The sequence below is a fragment of the Rhipicephalus microplus genome, chromosome X (genome assembly GCF_043290135.1).
Source record: "Rhipicephalus microplus isolate Deutch F79 chromosome X, USDA_Rmic, whole genome shotgun sequence".
Taxonomy (NCBI): Eukaryota; Metazoa; Arthropoda; class Arachnida; order Ixodida; family Ixodidae; genus Rhipicephalus; species Rhipicephalus microplus.
In genome coordinates this window covers 32,776,125-32,799,520 of record NC_134710.1, presented here as the reverse complement: position 1 = coordinate 32,799,520, position 23,396 = coordinate 32,776,125, and positions in this window count along the sequence as shown.

Genomic DNA, 23,396 nt, shown 5'->3' with positions numbered 1-23,396 from the left:
CTTCGGCGCGTTGAAGGTAGTCGCTCACATCGAGGTTTTCTTCGTCGGTGACGTTGGGTAACATGGCATCGAGCGTCGTTGCCGGGCTCCTTCCGTAGACCAATTTGTATGGAGATATCTGCGTCGTCTCCTGCACCGCCGTGTTGTATGCGAAGGTCACATACGGAAGAATGGCGTCCCACGTCTTGTGTTCGACATCGACGTACATTGACAGCATGTCGGCGATCGTCTTGTTAAGCCGCTCGGTGAGGCCGTTGGTCTGTGGGTGGTACGCTGTCGTCCGGCGGTGGTTTGTTTGGCTGTATGCCAAGATCACTTGAGTTAAGTCGGCAGTGAATGCCGTTCCTCTGTCGGTGATAAGGACCTCCGGGGCGCCATGACGTAGGACGATATTTTCGACGAAGAACTTCGCTACCTCGGATGCACTGCCTTTTGGCAGGGCTTTTGTCTCGGCGTAGCGGTGAGGTAGTCGGTAGCTACAACGATCCACTTGTTTCCGAAAGCCGACGTCGGGAACAGCCCCAGTACGTCCATACCAATCTGCTGGAAAGGTCGGCAAGGTGGATCAATTGGCTGCAGAAGTCCCGCTGGCCTTGTCGGCGGTGTCTTGCGTCGCTGACAGTCCCGGCATGTCCTCACATAACGAGTGACGTCGGTGGTCAGACGTGGCCAGTAGTACCTTTCTTGTATCCTCGCGAGCGCGCGAGAAACATCGAGGTGCCCTGCCGTCGGATCGTCGTGGAGGGCGTGCAGGAGTTCTGGTCGCAGAGCTGAAGGAACCACAAGGAGGTACTTAGCTCGAAGCGGTGAAAAGTTTTTCTTTTGTAGAAGACCGTTTCGTAGAAAGAACGATGCAAGTGCGCGCTTGAATACCTTCGGGACTTCAGCGGTCCTGCCTTCGAGGTATTCTATTAGGGCCTTAAGTTCTGGGTCGGCCCGCTGTCGTTCAGCGAAGCAGTCGGTAGTTATCGTTCCCAAGAAGTACTCGTCATCCGAGTCGTCGGGTAGCGGTTGGTCGACAGGCGCACGAGAGAGACAGTCGGCGTCGGAGTGTTTTTTGCCGGACTTGTAAATGACAGTAATGTCATACTCTTGAAGTCTTAGGCTCCATCGTGCGAGGCGACCTGAAGGGTCCTTCAAGGTGGCTAGCCAACACAAGGCGTGCTGGTCACTCACAACTTTGAAGGGCCTGCCGTAGAGGTAGGGGCGAAATTTTGACGTAGCCCAGATCATGGCGAGGCACTTCTTTTCTGTTGTGGAATAATTTGCTTCTGCTTTGGATAGCGATCGGCTGGCGTAACTAATAACCCTTTCAAGTCCGTCAGCCCTCTGCACAAGAACGGCGCCAAGACCTACGCTGCTTGCGTCAGTATGTATTTCTGTCTCGGCGAATTCGTCGAAATGGGCAAGTAACGGAGGCGTCTGGAGGCGATGTTTAAGCTCCTGGAAAGCGTGTTCATGTGGCGTTTCCCACTTGAACTGCACGTCGGCTTTGGTAAGGTTAGTGAGAGGATCGGCGATGCGGGCGAAGTTTTTCACGAACCGCCTATAATAGGCGCACAGGCCCAGAAATCGACGCACGGCCTTCTTGTCAGTGGGCGGCGGGAAGTCGGCGATGGCGGCTGTTTTCCGTGGATCGGCACGAACTCCAGACTTGCTGATAACGTGTCCCAGAAACAAGAGCTCCTCATACGCAAATCTGCACTTTTCTGAATTCAGTGTGAGTCCGGACGTCTTGATGGCTTGAAGTACAGCTTCAAGGCGCCAAAGATGCTCGTCGAAACTCGAGAAAAACACGACGACGTCGTCCAAGTTCACAATGCAAGTCCGCCACTTCAATCCTGCCAGTACTGTATACATAACGCGTTGAAAAGTTGCAGGCGCTGAGCAAAGGCCGAAGGGCATCACCTTAAACTCGAAGAGGCCGTCCGGTCCGGTGTTATAAACGCCGTCTTCTCTCGGTCTCTTTCGTCGACTTCGATTTGCCAATAGCCAATCTTGAGGTCCATTGACGAAAAGTACTTGGCGTTATGGAGCCGATCAAGTGCGTCGTCTATTCGTGGGAGAGGATACACGTCCTTTCTTGTGATTTTGTTCAGGCGACGATAATCGACGCAGAAACCTAGGGTCCCATCCTTTTTCTTCACTAACACCACGGGGGATGCCCATGGACTCTTGGACGGCTGGATAATGTCATCCCGAAGCATTTAATCAACTTGTCTCTTCATGGCCTCACGTTCTCGCGTCGAAACCCTGTACGGACTCTGACGGAGTGGTCTGGCATTTTCTTCTGTTATGATGCGATGTTTCGTGATTTGGGTCTGCCGAATTTTCGATGACGACGAAAAGCAATATTCGTATTGCAGGAGCAGGGCCTTGAGCTGCTCTTGCTTATCGTTAGGAAGTCTGGGATTGACGTCGAAAGCTATAGGAGGGGCTTGTTTCCTCTGAGCAGGTTCCGCAGAATCGGCGAGGGCGAAAACACTGGCGGCTTCGACAATTTCTTCGATGTATGCGACCGTTGTACCTTTGTTCACATGTTTGTACTCATTGCTGAAATTCGTGAGCATAACCGTTGCTTTGCCTTTCCGCAGCTCTGCAATTCCTCTTGCGACGCAAATATTTCGGGTGACCAACAGATGCTGACTGCCTTCAACGACGCCTTCCAAGTCAGGTGATTTAGGAGCGCCGACTGAAATAATGACGCTTGAGCGAGGCGGAATGGTGACTTGTTCTTCCAGCACATTCAAGGCATGGTGTCCTGACGGCGTGCGTGGCGGTAGTGCTTCTGCTGTGGATAACGTTATCGACTTTGTTTTTAGGTTGATGACAGCACCATGGAGGCATAAGAAGTCCATGCCAAGGATGACATCTCTCGAGCAACGCTGTTGGACTACGAAGTCTGTAGGATAAATACGGCCGTTAATGGCGACTCTCGCTGTGCAGATTCCTGCAGGCGTTACGAGATGACCTCCGGCTGTGCGGATCTCAGGGCCTTTCCAAGCTGTCCTAACTTTCTTTAACTTCGCGGCGAACGACCCACTGATGACAGAATAGTCGGCTCCAGTATCGACGAGAGCGGTCACACTGTGGCCGTCGATAAGAACGTCGATGTCGCTAGTTCGCCGTCTCGCATTACAGTTAGGGCGTGGCGTCGGGTCACGGCTGCGTCGGCTTGTTCCGCTGCTTCCATGTTGCGTCGTCAGGCCACCTCCGGTAAGTGAGCTTTCGCCGTCAGGGCTTTGCCTGGTTGGCATTGTGTTCGGAAAGCTTCGTCGCGTCGTCGTCGTCGGAGGAGGATCTTCGGTAGTTCGTCGCACAGCAACCGCACCTCCACCGGTTGCTGCCCTTAGTTTCCCGGATACGGGCTAGGAGACCGGACCCGCGTTGGCCGGAGTACTGCCGGGGGTGCGGTGACATGCGGCGGCTGGGCGACGGCGAACGGGAAGGACTTCGTGGTGTCCATTGAGTTTCTATCAGGTAGTCGGCGATGTCACGTGGCCGTTCCCCTGGCTGCGGACGTGGTGCATCGACGGCGAAGCCACGCAGTCCCATCTGTCGGTACTGGCAATGGCGGTAAGTGTGCCCAGCCTCGCCGCAGTGGTAGCAGAGTGGGCGATGGTCAGGGGTGCGCCAGACGTCAGTCTTCCTCGGTGCACTGCGCTGGACCGCTGGCGAACGGTATGACGTCGGTCGGGGTGGTGGCGGCGGTGGCGTCTGTCGACGGAAGTGCGATGGGGCGGCGTTTTGGCGTGGACGGGGAGGAGCGTTGTGGCGCACTGCAGCGGCGTAGCTCATAGTTTCTGGCTCTTGCAGCGGTGTTTGGGGAATTCGAAGTGATTGCCGAACTTCTTCTCGCACAATGTCGGCGATCGAATCCACTTGAGGGTGCGCCGAAGGCAACAGTTTGCGCAGCTCTTCCCGCACGATCGCTCGGATCGTTTCACGCAGGTTTTCGGAGTCACTGGTTTAAGCAGCAGCGCATTCTGGAGTCAGGCGACGATTATACTGTCTGGTGCGCATGTCAAGAGTTTTTTCGATGGTGGTCGCCTCGGATACAAATTCTTGGACGGTGTTCGGTGGATTCCTCATTAGTCCCGCGAAGAGCTCCTGTTTGACCCCTCGCATGAGGAAACGAACTTTCTTCTCCTCAGGCATGTCTGGGTCAGCGTGACGAAATAGGCGGGTCATCTCCTCTGTGAAAATTCCAACCTTCTCATTTGGTAGCTGAACCAGGGTCTCTAGTAGAGCAGCGGCCCTCTCTTTGCGAGCGACGTTCGCGAACTTTTGCAGAAATGCATCGCAGAAGACATCCCACGTTCGGAGCGTGGACTCACGATTCTCTAGCCAGGTCCTTGCGGTGTCTTCCAGGTAAAAGTACACACGACGGAGCTTTTCTTCGTTGTCCCAGTGGTTGAGGGCGGCCACACGGTCGTATGTTTCTAGCCAGGTTTCCGGGTCTTCAAACGATGACCCATGAAACGTTGGTGGTTCCCTGGGTTGATGAATGACGACCGCGGGCTGGGACGCTCTGGTTGTCATTGTCGCTGCAGTAGAGGTCATGGCCTTGGCCTTCCGCGCCTTGTCTTGTAGAAGCCCGTACTGTGGTGGGAGACCTTGCTGTCGGCGGCTTGTTCGCTGCTCTTGGTTGGCGTCGGTGTCTTCTCCGCGACGTGGGCTGGGTTCACGGCTTGACGGGGGCGTCCGGTACATGAACGAAGCAGGACCTCCACCAGATGTCACGGGGTCGTGACGTGGCCGAAGACAGGAGACTTCGTGTTGGGATTTAACTGTTTATTTAGGCGAACCTGTGCCCGGTAAACGGAAAGTCCAATTACAGCAGTAGTCTTGCACAGATAGCGGTCTCGGACTGATAGCGGTGAACGGAGCGTCGGCCTTCGATCAACAACTGACAACTGGCGAAGCGCGTCGGCATTTATACTCTTGCTTTCGAATGTTCTAGCGTTATCGCTGGCGGTGGCGTAGGTTCCAGAACAATCTGTACCGTTCGCACAGTTGGCGTGATCTTATCGAAATGATCTACTACAGTCCGAAACCTTCTGAAAAACTGCAGGCGCGGTTTACACTGAGAATTGTGTGGTGTTTTGGGACGATAACAGAAACTTGGGAAACGGAACGTGGCAATATCATTTTGCAGCGACGCTATAGAGCAGCCCGAGAATCGCTAAATATGACCCATTTTCGTGCGTCTTTTTCGAATGTTATGAAGCGTAGCGCATATAGAATTGCAAACAGTTCCGCAACAGTATATAGAAGACATCACATGACATAATTTAAATGTCTGCTCTATTGCCAAGTATGGAATGACAAAAGCTGAAGAGGAGGAATTTGCATGACCAGAACCGTCTGTGTAAACGTTAGTATGCTGCGGAAATAAATCTGAAATAGTGCCAGTTACTGCTCGACGGTGACGAATTTGTCCTTCTTAGATATTATTCCATCAACCGAAAACCGTATTTTTGGTCTTGGCAGCATCCAAGAATGGAAATCGATGTCTAGTTTCTTTATGTCATGCCTTGGTGATAAAGCATTATGTTCCTGAACAATATTGTGTAGCTTACATTTCTTTCTTTCTGAATGTGAGAGGTTCAACGGTTGTGCCTCATGCTGAGTTGAAATACGGAAAACATGGCGACAAGTTTCGACCGTTAGTATTACGGAGAATGGCGGATGGCGAGCTTGGGCAATTACGAGAGAACTCGATGTTGCCTGTGGGACTCCTATGCCTTAACCCCTTTGCCAGTAATCTCTGAAGACGCTCCTCTGTAGCTTTCTATAAATTCTGGATTATCGGTGCTGAATATGCAATCTTTTGCTTTACTGGTGCGTTTTGCGCTTGCAGTAGTGAAGAGACTGATCCCTCCCATGTTGTTCCTGCGATTCGACGTAGTACGCTTATAACTATGTTGACCTGTTTTCTAGTGCGCGAATGTGCGACGTCCACGACAGTTGTCTATCAAAGGCAACGCCAAGAAATTCATGTTCTTTCACCAACGTCGACGTCTGTCCATCCAGTGTAAGTTTGAAATAGGTGACTGGTAAAATGGGAATTCGCAGGGAATTGTGGGATACGACGGCTTCCTGTTCGACACACCACGCGGGTCAGCAGCGGCACGCGCACATTTCTGTACTGCTCCATTGAAAAAAAAAGCACCTGGCCGTGCAATGTCAGTGGTTTAGATGTTTTCTTTCCAACTGTGACTGTGACGATGACAAGCTACGAAAGCCATGAACAGTCCGGAAACTTCGCACTAAAATGATCTGCAATGCTTTATGCTGCTCGGGGGTGCTGTCAGTTTGGCTAGCAGATCAGTCGATATATAAAACAGTTTTCTTTGTATGATATGGTACTGCAGATAACAAGTCACCATTTTAAAGATATCACGGGATGGAAATGACTGTAGCAGTGTGCTAAGAATTCATTTCGGGATCGCTGCTTCGGCCGACATCATCAGTCGATTGGCATGAAGCGCAACACCTATTGAGCGCGTTGAGATATTTTTTTTCTAGCCTTCAGCGCGCTATAACATACATTTCTTAGGCGAAGCCAGATGCTTATTTGAACGTTTATCTCGGTCTAGCTGCACGGCACGGCGGCACTGAAACAATACAGTCAGACGTAGACGGTGCCGAATAATCAAAACCCTGCGGTTGTTTAACGCACTTATTCCTTTGGGTGCCGTCCTGGCGCACTGTTTAACCAAGGTAAACGCAAATAAACTCGTCCAGCGCTTCGTGTAAACTTACTCTTGAGCGAAGCTTTCGCGTTTTTTGTCATGTATATGGGTGCAGTGGCCGGCGCTAATCTCGTATGGCAGGTAGAATTCACCAACTTGTTCCCATAATATCTTTTCTAGGCGTGCCTGCGCGACAATATGTTTCTCAATATAATATTCTCAGCAAATTCATGCGTAAGCTTTTTTAGTGTTGAGCGCACACGTACCTGTGCGAAAATGGTTTTCGCACACTCTGGTTTCAAAGTTCCGTACTCAAAGGCCCATACCTGTCGCTGTGGCTCTCTTCACAGTCGCGGCCCACCTCGTTTTTGTCTTCATTACATGAGAACTGATACCTGCGTTTGCTTTGCACGCTCGAGTTGAAGCAGCCAAAGGCTGAACAAACGACCATGGTTTATCAGGACGAAGATAAATGGGCGACCAAACGCGCGAATCCCGGATAATCTGAGCCTTGCGGCGAAGTGGTTTGCCGTCGTCTACTCTTTTCGAACTGGAAGCCGGTGGCAGACGGTGTACCCCACAATCCCTCGCTCTTTTACTGGTCACCTAATGCTCACCTCAAGACCACGTTGCAGCACTGCTTGAAGTTTGCACATTTATGGTACTGAGGCCCACATGGAGATGTCATCTGCGTAGAGTGAATACCTAAATACAGTTGGTAAATTTCCCGGTGACGCCGCATTAACACAGTTGAAGAGCAGTATGCTTAGAACACTTCCTTGAGGAACGCCCTGTGTAACATGATGACAATTACTTTGCCCTTCCGTTGTTTCCATGTATATTTTCCTGTCATTCAAAGAATTTGACATCCATCGCAGTGATCGATTACTATAGTCCAAGTTCTAACATCTTCGCCAGGACATGAATGTGAGCAATGGAGTCGAAAGCTCTTTGAATGTCAATAAATACCGTTGTTGTGATGTTTCCACACATGTGTTCATGCTCAACACATGTCACAATATGAACTATCGCATCCATTGTGCTACGTCTTAGACGAACCCCTGTCATACAGGGTGTTTCAAGAAATGTGTCAAATATTGTTTAAAAATCAGCAAAAGATGCTATGTGCTTGCTGTCTTCACAGTTGCTTTCTCTGTAGCGGCAGACATCTTAAGAAGACTGAAGACATCATTTGGAACAGTAATTAGGAAAGTTAAATAAATAACTTTTTAATAATTGGAGGTAGGCAGTTAAGTCAAATGAGAGAATTGAAAGTCTTGATGCGAAGGACCCTTAGCCACTTTAATATTTCGTAAAAGCGGCCTCTAATAATAACTAACAAATATTTAAATTCCCCAAAGGTGCGCAGCGAAACCGAAATCGAAGGACCGATGACTGCAACAAGCAGACGACTACAGTGACGTCACTGTTCAAAACTGTGGTTACAGGGGAGCAGCTTTTCCCCGTTCTTTGAGGTATGTGCGTTGTGCGTGCTATAATTGCGAGCGCAGCCAACACACCCATACAACAAAATCGGCTGATGATTTATGTAACAACGCTTTGTCTTTTCAGTTGTGCTCATTCGCGTTTCGGTTTCGGTTTCATCCTAAAACTGGGAAGAATTTCATTAATTCGCCGTTATCACTAGAAGCCACTTTTCCAAACCTCAAAGCACTCATTGCTTCTTCGCATGAAATACTTCAATTCTCCCATTTTCCTTAGCGGCCTAATTCAACTAACTAAGAGGCTAAGTTAGCTTTAATATTTACTCTTTCTAATGATGTATTAACGCTTTCTAAAGATGCCTGCTGCTAGAGCAAAAGCAATTGTAATGCCAGTGGGCGAATAGCGTCTTTTGCTTATTTGTAAACAAATCATTGAACCAATTTTTCGAAACACGCTATATAGTCTGACAACACTTTCGTATGTTCACACCACCATTGAAGTCTGCTGTATACCACTCTCTCCATCAACTTACAAAGACAGCTTGTGAGATGCACTGGGTGGAATGCTTCGAGACATAAAAGAGGTTTCCTGGTTTTAGGACTGGAATTACTCGACCTAATTTTCATCAATCTTGGAGAATCTCTGATATCCAGATATCAATAAATAGCTCTATCAGTTTCGTTTCACCTGCAGGTCCAAGGTTCTTCAGCATCATATACGTAACGCCATCTGGTGCCGCAGCTGTTTTTGTACGACATAACTCAAGGGCACAGTTAAGTTCTTCTAAGCTAAATTTGCAATCCAGTTGAAGGTGTTCTGACATAAAACACCTTTTGAGGCGGAAATGCTGTGGTACTTGCAAATTGTGGGCATGTGATAGTGATTGGTGGTCTGGTTATTAGCAGACAGAATTCGTCTGCAACATTTGTTGGTGGAGTGTTCTGAGCTATGGCAAGAGCTCGGTAAGGGTGACTCGGGGTAACAGGACCACCGATGGATTGGACGATCGCCGGTATTCTAGTAACAGGAGTGAAAGGACTCAACGACTAGCACTATTATCGCCATCGTCTGCTACCTGATTTCTGTGGGCGACAGTGTGATGTTGCGTGAGTTCTATATGCCATCCTTTAGTCCTCGAGTGTTCCGCTACGACGATAAGCCTGTTCTGCCCATCTTCTGATTGCTCTTAAGCGTTTGTGTTCCCCGTCAACCGCAATATACTGGTCTGGTACTATGACTTGCTTGTGAAAATGTAAGAGTCGCTCAGTATATATCTTATAAGTTATATTGCTATAAGAGTTTCTAAGTTTGGTTTTTCGCCTAATGCACTTGTTATGCGATGACGAAAATGCTGCCAATCAGTATATTTTGAGTAGCGTTGAGTCCTTGTACTCCTCAATATACTATGTCCTACTAGAATCGGGAAGTGATTACTGCCACGCGTTTTTATTTCTGTTGACCATTTAGAACCCTCAAGGAGGTCATGCAAGCATAGCGTGACATCTATTCTGTACAATTGGAGTAGCGATATTCTCTTGTAAACATTGGATAGGTATCATTTATCTCTGTCAAAGTGCAATTCTCAGTGACAATCAACATTTTCGCGTGAATCAGTACGTTCACTGCCCCAGATTACATTATGAGCGTTAAAGTGCCCACAAATCAGCACACCTGAGTTCGCGATATCAAAGTCATTAACTAGGCTGTCTAAATATACTTTGCCAGAATCTTGTAGATAAGGCTTATCACGGTGACAATCATTTTTCTAAAGAACATTTTGCAGGCCAGAAACTCGGGTATATCCAAGTCACTTGACTGTAATATATAAGATGGCAGGTCTTTTATAACACAAATCATCGCTCTGCTTTTTCCAACTCTGCACGTTTGCTTATATATCACGTAGTTAGACAACCGAAAATCATCTTACACACCTGCTTTCTGTATGCATAATACAGGGAATCTATTGTTCAGGAAAGAATTTACGAAAATCGGCTGACTTACTACGAAGGCTGTTAGAATTCCACTGAAATATGAAGACATTGTTATAACGACTATTCATAGTAAGCCTGCTGTGATGCTTTATGAGCTTGTGGGAGCACTAGCGGCTCCATTGAGAGCAATGCTTTTACGTCCGGTAGGTTGTTTTCTTGTGGAAGGGCACGGAGAATTGCACGAAAATCTGTGAATGCTATTGGTAGGATCACATAAGCCAAATGTACAGATGAGTAATTACTAACCGTCGCTGAAGCTGCATCCGTGATCATCGTTATCATCGTGATCAGCTAACCATCGAGGAGGAGTATCAGATGACCGCTGAGATGGTTTCTGCGTCAGGAGTGGATGATGAGGCAGTCACTGAGATTATTTTTGATGAAGTGTCTGCCGTGATGTCTGGGGGAGATGAGCCCGATTCTCTGAGGGCGGATTTTGTCGTTCGCTGACTGGAGGTTGTCGGCTCGGTTTCTTTGGAGCTGCAGAATAACTCAATTTATCCACTTGGTCCTGCTCGTTGTGGGAAATTTAAGCCACATGCCTTAGAGTGTCAACGGTTTCGTGACGGCGCATTATGTGGTAGTGACCTTCCATGTATCCACTCGTGCCGGCGTTATCTTGAGGCCGCTCTGTTTTGAAGGTATCTAGAGTATAGAAAGCCGTATGATTTCCTTCACAGTTGGCGGACTGGCTGCCGCACAGACTTGCACTCCGAGTGGTCATGGTTCTCCGAGCATATCTTGCAGCGACGTAGACTGTGACAGTTCTTAGCTAAATGGCCAAATATCTGGCAGTTGTAACACCTAAGGGCAGGACCCAGGTATTCTTCAACAGGGTGACTTGTGAAGCCCAAATACACCCTTTCCGGTGTCACACATGTCCCGTTTATTAGGGAGGCAATCGCCGGGCTAATTCCAAGGGTCGAAGTATCGGCCCCCCCGAACCGCACCACGAAAGCGTGGACAATTTAGAAGTGGTCCTTTTTGGCGCGCCAGCGGACGCCGGCTGTGGTCCAAAGAACAAGTCAGAGCCGAGAGTTGATAAACAAACAAAATTATATTCTCATTAACGGCAGATCAAAAACAATACACACGTATGCACACTCCACAATAGTTACATACAATACGTCACCAATCAAATAACGTACTACACAGTACAATCAGCCACACTCAAAACAACGGACATAGACAACGAACGATACGCTCTACAATGCAGTCGCATGCATTGAACAACCAAGACACCTAAAGACTAAAGAGATAGAAACCTATCCAGTCCAAAGTTCTTGGAACAAAAGTCTGGATGATACTCTTCCGAGAATCACTCACTCAAAGTCCAGCGTTGTTGTCGTTCCGCGCCCTCGAAGTTTCTCTTCCAGGAAACCTCGCGCCTTCAATTGGCCACTCTCCAAGCTTCAAACTTCTTCACCCGAACACGTCGGCTTCACACACGCAGCTGTCGCCACGCGTCTTCGCTCGATAGCGGTAAACAGACTCTCTTGCCTGTAGCTCGGGCCTTCACCCCTCAGGTGGAAATCCTCTTCATCTCCTGCTTCGTCCCTACGGACAAACCTTCGCCGACTACACGGCGGTATACCCTACGCGCTCTTGCGCTAACTTCCGTCTCCTCCTGATCTCTCATCTCGGCTGCTCAGTTAAATACCTTGCGCGCGACATTCCAGACGGTTCTCGTCATTTCGTCGGCGCGATACGCATCGAAGGCTGGGAAGAGGGCAAGACGGTTGGCACGCCCTCCGCGGCCGATGACTCAACTCGGTATGACCACGCCCCTTTCGTTCTGGAACTTTCGCGGGCTATCTCGGCCGCCAAAGTGGGGCGAGGAGGTTCGTCGGCGAAGCCACGCTTCCGAGGGGAGAGCGCGCGCCCCGGGGAGCCTTTAGATGTTTGTTTTCTTTTTTTTTCTTTTGACCTCGCGGCGTTTCTCCCGCCCGTTATCGCAAGAATTTGGCGGCGCGCCGATTTTTAGCGTTCGTTCTGTGACACTGCCCCCCACTTTAAGAATATTATCTCATAATATTCAAAACCACACAAACGAGCGCGAAAAGTCACCACACACTCTCACAGACTGTAACACAATCCATCGCTCATGACACTTCACATTCGCAATAGATCGCTCAATACAATCTTACATTGTAATTCAATTCCACAACACATGAAATATAGCCACAGGTACACGACTACAACACTTCATCACTCATTCCAAACAATACAAACGTACAAGGTTCTCTCATTACAACAAATATACAACACTATACATCACACTACAGCACAGACACTTCGACACTTGCGACACAGGATAACACAACATTAACACAACGTATGGCACTCAGCACTGCCAAACACATTCTTATTCGACTTCAGCACTTATCCTGTGTACATTGAGCGGCGCTTGCGCCCTTTCTTGCGGTGCTCGCTCGATCTCTTCTTGTGTTTCCACGTTCTTTTTCGGCGAGCTATTTCCAACGACGATATCTGAGGTGGCGTCTCAGCCATCGTGGTCACTTCCGACACCGCTAACGGGTCATAACGTTCAGCCGGTCCTGTCTGTTTATTTACCAGCTTGTTCATGTCTCGACATTTGGCCCGGCTGGCTGACTCCGTCACCTTTACACTGTCGGTCGGTTGAGGTCGTGCCGACGTAAGTCCGGTTGCTCCGCCCGTGAACTCATTCAACACGATCATCTTCTCCTTCACTGTCTCTTGCGCCGCGGCTTCACCTTGGGCTCGAGTGATATCCGTCACGGGATGCTCCTCCACTGTATCTCGCGGTCGCATGGTTGGCGAGGGCTCTATCTTAGGGTCTTCTCCCAAACATTCCGGATCGTTTGGTCCTCGCGCCCCGTCGATGTTTCCGATGTCGTAAAGGGGGGTCGTAAAGGGGGGTCGTCATACATAGAGCGGTAACCTTCCCGCTGAAGTACGGGGTTTCCACCTCAATCTCTGCTTCGGGAAGCATCCGAACTGTACGGTCAATTAAGCAAACCGGTTTCGTTTTTCCGGTCAACTCATTTTCCCGTACCAAATTTCTCCGCACGATAACCGTGGAGCTACTGGTATCTCTTAGAACTGTAATCTTCTTCCCCGCAACCTTTCCAGGCAGCGTTGGCATTCCCTTCGTAACACCGGTCGGCCGTTTTGACATTACAGCTCCCACAATAGGAATTTTCTCCCCATTATTCAACTCTACGAATCCATCGGTGACGGCATTATTATAAGATTTCGGTGCCACTTGCACACAGGATACCTGGTGAGTTTGACTCACTCTGTTCCGACAAGCGTCTGCTTTGTGCCCAGTCTGACCACACTTGAAACATTTTACTGCCGTAGGGCTCGTAAAGATCGTTCGACAGTTTTTCGCGCGATGACCCACTCGGTTGCACAGAAAATATCGCGAAATGCTCTCTGGTGCACGCTTCTTTTCTTCGGGAGCCAATTTCTTCGAATCATCGGGACAATCCTTCTTGACCTTGGCCAAATTAGTTCCACCTTGCGCTTCCAAGAATTGATCAGCCAATTCAAGCATTCCTTCCAGTGACTCAGCCTTCCTCTCTTTCAAATACAGCGACAGGCTTGGGTGGCAACTAGTAAGAAATTGTTCTCTAATTAGGAGCTCTCTAAGTTCATCGTACTCCTGCGCTGTCCCTGAAAGTTCAATCCATCTGTCGAAATAATGGCAAAGTCTGGCGGCATACTGCGTAGCCGTCTCACCGTCAGCTGGCTTTCCTGTCCGAAATCTGTCCCGGAAACCTTCTACAGTAAATCTAAATCGCTTCAGCAAAGCAGCTTTCACCTTTGCATAGTTGACTGCATCGGTCGGCGTCAGCCTACCGTACACACTGAGCGCTTTACCACTCAAGCAAGTACTCAAAGCAGTTGCCCATTGATGTTCTGGCCAATTCTGGCTCTTCGCAATCGTCTCGAATCGGTGAAGGTACGCGTCAAGGTCGTCCTTACTTTCATCAAACGCCACGAGCAACTTGCTTGTGTTCAAGCGGAAGCCATGATCCTCCCGTTCGCTGCTTTCAACTCTAGGTTGGACGGGAGTTTCAGTTCGCTGTTGCAAACGGAGCCGCTCGAGTTCCATCTCGTGCTGCCGCTGCCGTTCCCTTTCAGCCATCTCCGCTTCTCTTTCTTCTTTCGCCCTCTCAGCTGCCAGTCTTTCTCTCTCCATCTCCAACTTCAATTGCTGCTCTCTTTCTTCTCTCAGCTGTCGCTCCTTTGCCTCTCTTTCTTCTCTCGCCCTCTCAGCGGCCAGCTTTTCTCTCTCCAGCTCCAACTTCAATTGCTGCTCTCTTTCTTCTTTCAGCTGTCGCTCCTTTGCCTCTCTTTCTTCTTTCGCCATTTCAGCGGCCAGCCTTTCTCTCTCCAACTCTGCTGCTTTTTCTTCCTTGGCTCTCTCGGCTGCCAACCTATCTCTCTCCACCGCCTCTTTCTCCTTCTCGCTTACCCACTTCCGTAGTTCGGCGCCAGAAAGACCCATCTTCTCACCAAGAGCTACTAACTTTTCGAGATCCATTGTGTCTCGCAAATAAAACCTTGCCGCGTGTAAAAGTATCTGCCTAAATCAGTCTATCGGAAGACTCCCCTGCACTCGTTAACGAGAACACTGAACAACACACAAAATCATTCCGATAGCACTATCAACAACTCGAGGCTCTTTCTCACTACCTTGGACACACTGTGCACCAAAACGTCCTGTCGTGGACACCAGATTAATTGTCACACATGTCCCGTTTATTAGGGAGGCAATCGCCGGGCTAATTCCAAGGGTCGAAGTATCGGCCCCCCCGAACCGCACCACGAAAGCGCGGACAATTTAGAAGTGGTCCTTTTTGGCGCGCCAGCGGACGCCGGCTGTGGTCCAAAGAACAAGTCAGAGCCGAGAGTTGATAAACAAACAAAATTATATTCTCATTAACGGCAGATCAAAAACAATACACACGTATGCACACTCCACAATAGTTACATACAATACGTCACCAATCAAATAACGTACTACACAGTACAATCAGCCACACTCAAAACAACGGACATAGACAACGAACGATACGCTCTACAATGCAGTCGCATGCATTGAACAACCAAGACACCTAAAGACTAAAGAGATAGAAACCTATCCAGTCCAAAGTTCTTGGAACAAAAGTCTGGATGATACTCTTCCGAGAATCACTCACTCAAAGTCCAGCGTTGTTGTCGTTCCGCGCCCTCGAAGTTTCTCTTCCAGGAAACCTCGCGCCTTCAATTGGCCACTCTCCAAGCTTCAAACTTCTTCGCCCGAACACGTCGGCTTGACACACGCAGCTGTCGCCACGCGTCTTCGCTCGATAGCGGTAAACACACTCTCTTGCCTGTAGCTCGGGCCTTCACCCCTCAGGTGGAAATCCTCTTCATCTCCTGCTTCGTCCCTACGGACAAACCTTCGCCGACTACACGGCGGTATACCCTACGCGCTCTTGCGCTAACTTCCGTCTCCTCCTGATCTCTCATCCCGGCTGCTCAGTTAAATACCTTGCGCGCGACATTCCAGACGGTTCTCGTCATTTCGTCGGCGCGATACGCATCGAAGGCTGGGAAGAGGGCAAGACGGTTGGCACGCCCTCCGCGGCCGATGACTCAACTCGGTATGACCACGCCCCTTTCGTTCTGGAACTTTCGCGGGCTATCTCGGCCGCCGATGTGGGGCGAGGAGGTTCGTCGGCGAAGCCACGCTTCCGAGGGGAGAGCGCGCGCCCCGGGGAGCCTTTAGATGTTTGTTTTCTTTTTTTTTCTTTTGACCTCGCGGCGTTTCTCCCGCCCGTTATCGCAAGAATTTGTCGGCGCGCCCATTTTTAGCGCTCGTTCTGTGACATCCGGCATGGGCCTGTCTTCTCTGAATGTCAGTACAAGAGCTCTCAGAGCGTGAGACTTTATCGCACCATCTTGTCGTTTGAAGCGTGCCTGACGTTGGGCAGATGTCAAACCAAAAGTTTTCAGAAAACCAACCAGTTGCTCCTCGGTGTATTGAAGTGGGACAAGATGTACCTTGACATCTTTTCTTGGGCAAGATGGTAGAATATAAGGCTTGGCTCCTAAACCAGCCAATTCACTCATCGATAGGAGATGTTATGCCGACGAAACAGAAGAAACGCGAACAGAAAAGCTCCCACCTTTGTTTACTCAAAACGACTACACATTTTTCTTGGCCACTGAGATAAATCTGACGTAGCGCGGTTCGGGGTCACGTGCCAAAAGCTGTTGCCTTTCTCTGGCAGACGACAGACCATTGGAATTCCCTGTGGTCGTTTTTTTGTAGGTCACGAAGGTGAACGGCGTGTTATCACAGTCCATTTCCTCATAACTTTCACCTGTCTCAATCATGGTCTCTGAAGGTACTCTGGCCTGAGCTGCAGCGTTTCATACTAGCGTCGCCGGATTGATAACGTGGTTCGCATGCTGTAACATTCCCGAAAGCGGGGCCAGTTTTGTGGCACTCACGTGTCTTACAACGCGCTGCGGGTCATATGGCTCGTGCGATCGTTCTTTGTTGCCTACTGCCGTAGTTAACAGAGACGCCCTGGAGAGCGCAGTGAAACCACGCAATGGTGTGCAGGATGTACACCGCATATGTATCCTTCAGATTGTCTTGTCCCTCGAGCCAGCAGAGGAAAGTCTCAAACCAACACTAGTCCATCAAAAACAGAAAAGAAAGGCTCACCAAAGAGGTGGCGGCCGCTCGGCAGAACTTCTTTTTTCCAACTGTGCCCTTCTTCATTTTCATTTTCAGTGGACCATTGGTGAGCAGCTGAACTTCCCTAACTTGTTGTTTTTAACCTATTGATCGTGGCGCATACCCACTATGGGGGATTAGCCAAGAGTCAAGTGGTTTCAAAAATTACTGTACAGATTTGGAATAACGGAGATACCTCACTTCTTTGGCGCATAACCATTTATGACGATGATAGTTTTTTTTGTATAGGCCGCACATATTTCTGTGGCACGTACCCGTTCCTCAGGCTAATGTGTCTTTCATTTTAAGTGGAGTGGTGGGATGCACTCAAATTCTGTGGCACATACCGATTCGCGATGATAATTCTCTGGGTGTGTTGCAATACTCACCTTAGACGGCTAAATAGACAGATAAATAGACGGCGGCCATCTTAAGTTGGATTCCAGTTCTCACGTAGCCGGCAAAATAGACAGCTCTGAGAAGACCGCATCGTAGACAAATAGGATACAGGCTACTTTGTTCTCCAAAGAAAATGGTGGCTCAGCGAATTGTTCAGATAGATTGGATCTCGCCACAATAGTCGTTTGCACACAAGCAGATGCATCTACAGACGCTCAATGAGAGCAACGTTTAATTTTTAAAAAGTTGTTTCAACGCGTAATGAGCCAAAAAATACATTAGGTCGGTCGGTCGGTCGGTCGGCGAACTTTATTCTGCTCCATGACGAACTACAGAGTGGTATAGTTTTGGGCTGCACCCACGTTCGGGCCAGAAGGCCATCATCCTCCACCTGTTCGCGGGCTTTCTGTACAGCCAGTAGTTGTTGCTGGAGATCACCACTTTTGAAGTCTTCCTCCTAGTCCTCTTGCTTAAAGAGGCAATGTTTGATGCTGAACATTGTCAGAGCATGCGCGCTAACGAGCAATACTCAATCTTCATGGCATTCAGGCCGGTCTGGATCGATGTCTGGAGCAAAGTGACTAAACCTTCCTCTCGACGGGAAAGATACCGTTTGTAACAATCTCAGGGTGGAAGATGGAGGTCTAGTCAGATTTAGGGATGGGGGTGGCACTTTTTTGTGCCTGAGCTGATAGTGTTTCACTGTTTCATGAAAACAGAGTAATGGGTCGGAGGTATGCCCCCAATGCGGATTTTCCAGCGTATGTGGACCATCGCAGAATGCCCGACCTCACGCTTGGTCATAAACTAGACCATTCGGGTTGGGCCTGCTGGGATGTACTATCAGTCCCAAATGAAAGCCCAACAGCGGCAAGCCTTCGCGATGGTATAGAGCGCGCCTTCAAGTTATCACAACTGACAAGCGCGCGCATCCTTTTCGGCAGCTTTGCGCATATATCCGTGCCTGCCCAATGCCGCCTAGAACAAATATATTCAGGCCTGCTCACTGCCGCCGTGACGTCACTCGTTTTGCCCGAATGAGCGCGCATAGGGGAAGATGTGAACCCATAGCCACAATCGTCTACCATCATAAGATAAAATGTTCGCTGCATGCTTAACATCTTTATTGTGCTTTTTGCGCCAAAAAGGCGCTGAATTAATGTATAGTGCTTGAAAGCGTTTAGAGATTTATCTGTGGGCCATGTCTTCCAAGAAAAAGTCAAAGAATGTGCGCTATCGAACTTGTGGTCGATCTATAGGAGCGAAATTTGATGGACCACTAAAGTGATGAAATAAATAAGGTAAGCTTTATTCATTCTTTTTTCAGGTTGTGGGATCAAATCCCGGCTGTGGCGCCGGCACTTCCGAAGAAGGCGGAAATGTAGGCCCGTTTACTCAGATTTGGGTGCACGTTAAAGAACCCCAGGTGGTCAAAATTTCCGGAGCCCCCCACTACGGCGTCTCTCATGATCATATGGTGGTTTTGGGACGTTAACTCCCACTAATCAATCAATCATTTATTCATTCTTTACATAAACATATACGCACGCAAACACATACTCTATTTAGAACACGCAGAGTTCCTACTCAATCACAAAGTTTTTGCAGTATTTTTGCATTCTTTCGAACACCGTCTCCATGGTGACGTAGTTATTGAGGAAAGTGTGTGCTTCTGCCATGAGTATGTTATTCATTAAATATGAGTGCGATTACCACTGACAAAGAAAAAGAAGCTTTCGTTTCATAAACGTATCTTGTGACCTACACAAGGAGCGGCGTTTCTCTTCTGCTCTGGCCGCTCTCACAGTGGTGTGTAGTCACTCCTCTAACTTAGGACCATAAAAAATGTTAGTACGGGGTCTAAATTAAAGCCCCCGTGGGCGCTTTCACTACACTGCAAGTTCTTGGATCGGTATATTTGGTAGTGGTTCTTAGATAGTCTAGCTTGAAGTATAGCTAACACACTTGAAAACCATTTAGGAAAGTGCTTTACCGTAAGTGTACACGTTTGTAAATTTCAAGGAAACATATTAAGCTAGGGTGCTGACAAGACTGGCACGAACTTATAATGCTGCAATAAAGTAGTAGGAACAGCGAAAAGAAAATACTATGCAAAAAAACCAATGCACTAAGCAATGCAGCAGTTTCTTATATTTGTTCTCAACCAAGTAAACAGAGGTAACACAAAACGTTAGCGGCGCCAATAATCAATAGCAAATTGTTTACCGACCCTGAATAAAAAACGCCTGTTTTAAAAACGTACTGCCACACGCGTTTGTTATTTTAATGCCAGTGCTTACGCTAACAAGTCAGAAACACACATTAGACCTTTATTTTAGAGCAAAGACGAAGCTGGCTGGATATCGTGTCATTAGAATGACTGGGAAATATCTAGTATGGACACACGCACGTTCGGGTCACGAAGAAAACAGAAATCGACGTCAGTTTGACGAACGACACACTCCCATCTCGTTCTTCGGTTGTCTGTAGAAAACTAGAACACCTACAACTTCGGTTCCTTTGCCGTGACGATGCCCCACGCAGCACCGCACAACTACAGTGGCTAGAACTATAGCACAACCATTCGGACTTGCAGCCATACAAATTTCAAATATCCATTGCACAAAGCGCATTTCTTTGACACATACCCATTTCTTGGGCTAACTGTGTTCTTCATTTTCAGTAGGCCAGTGGTGAGCAGCGGAACTTAACCAACTTCTGTGGCGCATAGTGTTTATGATGATGATAGTTATCTGATATACGCCACACATATTTCTGGGGCACATACCTGTTTCTTGGGCTATGTCCTTCATTTTCAGTAGAGCAGTGGTGAGCAGTGCAACTTACAAATTTGTGTGACGCATACCTTTCATGATGACGATAGTTTTCTGATATAGACCGCACATATTTCTGTGGCCCATACCCGTTTCTTGGGCTAACTGTGTCCTTCATTTTCAGTAGACCAGTAAAGAGCAGTGTAACTTGATAGATATGTGGGGTTTAACGTCCCAAAACCACCATATAAGCAGTGTAACTTACCCAATTTATCTGGCGCATACCGTTTATGATGAGAGTGATCTCAAATAGGCCACATATATTCCTGTGGCATATACCCATTTCTTGAACTGTGTCCATTATCAGTAGACCAGTGGTGAGCAGTGAAATTTACCCATTTTCTGTGGCGCATAACGTTTATGATGATGATAGTTATCTTATATACGCCACACATAATTCTGTGGCACTTACCCGTTCTTGGGTTGTGTCCTTCATTTTCAGTAGAGCAGTTGTGAGCAGTGTAACTTACCCAATTTGTGTGGCGCATACGGTTCATGTGGTGATGGTTTTCTGATATAGACCACACATATTTCTGTGGCACATACCCGTTTCTTAGGCTAACTGTGTCCTTCAATTTCAGTAGGCCAGTAATGAGCAGTGTAACTTACCCAATTCATGTGGCGCATACCGTTTATGATGATAGTTATCTCATATAGGCCACACATATTCATGTGGCATATACCCTTTTCTTGAACTGTGTCCATTATCAGTAGACCAGTGGTGAGCTGTGGAATTTACCTAAATTCAGTGGAATTTACCCAACTTCAGACAACGTAGTCAACCTGGTCACTTACGTCCAACACGAGAAAGGCCGTAAGCTTCTCTGCGCATCTTTGTTCCTAGACGTCAAAGGGGCGTATGACAACGTTACGCATGAAGCTGTTCTCACCGCTCTCGAAAATGTAGGAGTAGGTGGTCGGATGTATCGGTGGATACGTAGTTATTTATCAATGCAATCGTTCTTTGTGAGCACTGAAGACGGTCAAACCTCTCCAAATTACAGCCACCGTGGCGTCCCCCAGGGTGGCGTACTCAGCCCTGTGCTGTTCAACATTACGTTAATTGCTCTCACTAAGCATCTGCCAAGCACGGTCAGGCTATCAATGTACGCAGGTGGTATCTGCGTTTGGGCATCGGCTGTAACACGCCTGCAGTTACGAGGGAGAATTCAAAAAGCTGCTACTGAAACATGCTACCTCCGAAATAGAGGCTTGGAAATTTCTACCAAGAAATGTGCCCTCGTAGCTTTTACTAGAAAACGTATAGATAAGTACACTATAAGCATCAATGGACAAACTGTACCATAAGTTTGATCGCACAAGTTCTTGGGCGTCATAATTGACAGCAATATATCATGGAGTGATCACGTTTCGTACATGAAGAAACGGTTAATGGACATCTGTAATATACTGAAGTTCTTTGCAGGAAAGACTTGGGGAATGTCTCCCAGTGCAATGCTACAGCTGTACAGAGTACTTTTTCTCGGTTTCCTGCGGTACAGTTTACCGGCATTGACCAATGCAAGCAAAACAAGCCTTCGAACGCTACAGAGTGTTCAGTCCCAGGCACTCCAGATTTGCCTCGGCTTGCCTCGTAGTGCGTCGACAATGGCTACTATTATGACCACCTCATCACGACACATATCGACGTTGAGGCACTCAGGACACATATAAGGAATATTGCTCGGACACCCTGCCACCACCTAGCCTCTTTACCAGCAGACAGACCACGTTCGTCATTTTGCCAAACGCTCACCACATATCGCGATTCTTTACCAACAAGCTTCCCAACCGCCGCCAGGCCTTTGCCTCCTCCATGATGCCTGACTCAGGCTAACATCAGGCTAACAATACCTGGCATCTAGAAAAAAAGCAGATATGTCGTCACCTTCCCTTAGACAGCTTGATCTGCTCTTGTTATACGAGACGTATCAATAATGTATACACGTATACACCGACGGCTCTGTTTTACAGTAGAGTTCAACGGCATCATTTGTTGTACCGATAAAAGACACGACAAGAAAATTCAAGACCTCCCACCTTAAGGCATCAACGGGAGCAGAGCTCACAGCTCTTCGCGCAGCATTGCAATTCATCAGCGATCAACAGCCACAAAAATGGACAATTTTTGGTGACTCAAAGGCGGCACTGATATCCCTTCTATCACCTTTACGCCACGGCCCGTACGAACAGCTGGTATTTGAAATTGCAGAAAAGACTCACCAATTCATTGAGAAAGGACACGAAATAGCCTTTCAATGGCTTTTAAGTCATTGTGGAATAATTGGCAATGAACGGGCCGATCGAGCAGCCCGTTCTACCCATACTGAAAGCAATGAAATATCAATTCCACTTTCCAGAACTGACGCTTCACGGAAACTCCGCATGCTTGCTCGCAAGCGCACCACGTCACAATAGAACGAGTCACATTTTATCCATGCACGGTCAGGTACTCTAGACCCAACTCTCAGTCTTCGACTTCCTCCGGAATCAGGCCAACGAGACGCTACTATGCTGCTACATGTGCAGATTATGGTTAGTCATCGCATTCACCAATGCGTACGCGTTCCGCATAAGAATGGCTGACACTGTTGCATGCGACCATTGTGGCAGTGATGAAACAACTTGGCACATTCTGTGTGAATGCCCACAACACTGCTCGCAGAGACAGTCTCTCTGCAATGCACTAGATGAACTGGACAACCAGCCTCTTTCGGAAGAAAGAATCCTGCGCTGCCGACATGACATTATGTCGCAGAAGAAGGCTGTGAAGGCGCTCCTGCGCTTCTTGCGTTCAACCGGCCTGTCCAAACGACTGTGATCGGAACTCCCTGAATGTGTGCTCACGTGATTTTTTTAATGTATTTTATATCTCTATCCTCTTTTCGAGCCTTTTCCCCACCCCCGTACTGGGTAGAAACCAGTTCGTCTAGGCTAACCACCCTGTCTCTTCCTTTGATTTATTTCTCTCTCTCTCTACCCAACTTCAGTGGCACATGACGTTTATGATGATGATAGTCATCTGATATCATCATCATCAGCCTGACTACGTCCACCGCAGGACAAAGGCCTCTCCCATGTTCCGCCAGTTAACCCGGTCCTGTGCTTGCTGCGGCCAATTTATACCCGCAAACTTCTTAATCTCATCTGCCCACCTAACCTTCTGTCTCCCCCTAACCCGCTTGCCTTCTCTGGGAATCTAGTTAGTTACCCTTAATGACCAGCGGTTATCCTGTATACGCGCTACATGCCTGGCCCATGTCCATTTCCTCTTCTTGATTTCAACTATGATATCCTTAACACC